This window comes from Chrysochloris asiatica, unplaced genomic scaffold, assembly GCF_000296735.1.
Source record: "Chrysochloris asiatica unplaced genomic scaffold, ChrAsi1.0 scaffold00036, whole genome shotgun sequence".
NCBI classification, from domain to species: domain Eukaryota; kingdom Metazoa; phylum Chordata; class Mammalia; order Afrosoricida; family Chrysochloridae; genus Chrysochloris; species Chrysochloris asiatica.
This window is the reverse complement of record NW_006408554.1, coordinates 2,226,906-2,229,656: the sequence shown is the minus strand read 5'-3', so window position 1 is coordinate 2,229,656 and position 2,751 is coordinate 2,226,906. Positions and strand designations below refer to the sequence as shown.

The following is a 2,751-nucleotide window of genomic DNA, read 5'->3' as shown; positions in this document are numbered from 1 at the left end:
CGGCACCCCGCAGCAGTGGCCGCCGCCGGCGCTGCGGTGCTGGCCCTGGCTGGGTGGGCGCCCGAACGAGGACCGTTCCTGGGGGTTTTGAGAATGAGGACGCGAGTGTGCATCAGGAGTGCGCCGCATACGCAGTCTCCTCGTCCCAGGTCCGGCTCCCCACCCCCTCGGCTGCAAATGGTTGCCCCGAGCAGCTCCTTCCACACCTGCACTAGACAACTCCCTCCCCCGCCGAACGGACCCTCTGCTCTTTCCAGAGAAAGGTCCGTGCCCCGATTTTCCCGCTCGTACCTTCGCCTGGCTCTCTGGCTGCCCCTCTCTGCCCTGCTGAGGACGCGCGACCATCACGCGTCTCTCCGGCCGCCGCTGTGCGCCGCACTATTTAGCAGATCCTGCACCTTTCCAGACTGGGGGCGGGGTAAGGGGAGGAGGGGAATAGTTAACTGTCTCGCCCAGAAAACACTAGTGATCCGAGATCACCCGCTATCGAAGACCGGTGGTCTGGACTAACGTCCTCTTCAACCCCCTCCCCCCAAAAAATCATATTTGATGACATAAAAAAAAAATCCTTGAATCCAAAAATGAGGTCCATCTTAAAACAGTGTCCTAGATCCTAGATTGTTGAGGCAAGAACGCCTGAAAACGCAAATGCCTTTTTGATGCGTCCTGGTTTTGATGTGGGTTACTTATGTCCAGATACCTTCAACCCAGTTAAGCTTAGAGGAGCTCAGCACTTCATTTAGTAAATGGCACCGAAATTAATTGCTAATAAAGAAAGTCTAGAAAGAAAGCTGTATTTTCACAAACTTACTCATTTGCATTATTGTTCCTCAGGGTTCCTTGTCCTACCTAAGAAATGTCTACCAGGTTTTTTATTCCAATCATTACCCAAAACTAGAGACTGAATAACCCAAAACCCACTGGCATGGAGTTGATTCTGACTCAAACAGTTTCTGTGACTAAACCTTCATGGGAGCAGACAACCGCATCTTTCTCCTGCGGATTGGCTGGTGGGTTTGGCTGATGGGTTTCAACCGCAGACATTTTGGTTAGCAGTCCAATGCATAACCCACAGCTACACCACAGCTCTTTAAACAGACTCTGGTATATATGGTAAAGAACCCTGGTGGTACTGTAGGATAACACCGGACCGTTAACCACAAAGTCAAAAGTTCAAACCCACCAGCTAAACCGTAGAAGACAGATGAGGCTGTCAGTTCCCATCAAGATTTACGGTCTCGTAAATTCTAAATAAAGTAGGGAGTCCTGGTGTGGTATTGGAGGATAAACACTGGAGATCTGGTAGCGTTGTGCTTACAGATCGGGCTGCTAACCTAACGGTCAGCAGTTCAAAACTACTAGCTGTTCCTCGGGAGAAAGATGAGGCTTTCTGCTCCCGCAAAGATCTACAACCTCGGAAACACTATGTAGGAACTATGAGTCGGAACCACTATAACTACAAGGTTAGTGGTTCAAATCTACCAGCTGCTCCATAGAAACCCTATGCAGGGTTACTATGAGTCAGAACTGTCTCAATGACACTTAACAACAAAACCTATATAAGGTCGTTATCCCTGTATGTTGTTATCCTATGCGTTGTTATTGTTAAGTGCCATCAGGTTAGTTCTGATCCATAGAAACTCTGTATAGGGTTTCTGAGAAAAGGCTAGAGAGTTTGAATCACCGAACTTGTGGTTCAAACCGACCTTGGGGTCAAGTGCATATCTACAGTACCACACAATGGCTCTATCCTTATATAGGAGCACTGGACTGCTAACCAAAAGGTTGGCAGTTCAAACCCACCTGCTGCTCCTCAGAAACTCTATACAGGGTCTCTATGAGTGATAAACAACTCGACAGCATTTAACAGTAGCAGCAACAACATCTCTATATGGGGAGCATGGTGGCTCTGTAGGTTAAGCACTGGACTTTGAACCACAGAGTAGTTGTTTGAGCCCACCCGGACACTGAGTGGGAAAGAAGAGACTGCCTCAGAAAAGATTTACAGTCTCAAAGCCTCGGAAGCTCTATAAGAGTCACTATGATGCAGAACCAAGTAGAAAGCATTTAACAACAACATTCCTATGAGTTCCAATTTACCATATATGGATTTTGACATATATGATGTCATGTGATAGCTGCTGCTACATCTCCCTCCTAGAAATGTTATATCCCTTTTACCGTAGACCCTTTCTACCTAAGATGGTGCTCAGCATATTGCATCTTGTCTTAACCTAATGAGGGAATTTGTCATCCTCCTGGTCATGAACTGAGTGGAGTGGTTATGTATAACAGAATAAAACGGTACCAGGTCCTATGCTGTCTTCAATATGTTTGAGCCTATTGTTGTGCCCTTGGTTAATGACTTCTGGCCGCTGAATCGTGGCACCTAACCCCTTCGAAGTCATTTCCAAAAGCATAATCTCATCTATTTCAAAAATATTTAACTATGCACCCATTTAAAGAGCCCTGGTGGTGTAGGGTGTTTCGCCTTGAGTTGCTAACTGCAATGTCAGCAGTTCAAACCCACCAGCCACTCTGTGGGAGAAAGATGAGGCAGGCTATCTGCTCCTGGATTTAGTCTCAGAAGCCCAAAGACACAGTTCTCCTCTCCCCTATAGGGTTCCTATGAGTCAGATTCAATTCGATGGCCGTGGGAGTGGGGAAGGAGTCACCATTAAAACACGTGTTGAATGTTTTGAATGAATATGTGCCCTTCACACAAGCCATAAAAAGTACATGGATGATTAC

The 2,751-nt window shown here is 47.0% G+C and overlaps 1 protein-coding gene across 1 annotated transcript in view; it reads right to left on the bottom strand.

Moving 5' to 3' along the window:
- The window catches only part of STAU2 (staufen double-stranded RNA binding protein 2), a 473,318-nt gene extending 472,686 nt beyond the window's left edge, over positions 1 to 632 (bottom strand). Inside the window, exon 1 of the mRNA XM_006860010.1 lies at positions 292 to 632. The gene's annotated coding sequence lies outside the window, so the exon portion shown is untranslated. The remainder of the gene's footprint in view (positions 1 to 291) is intronic.
- Between the last annotated feature and the right edge of the window lie 2,119 nt (positions 633 to 2,751).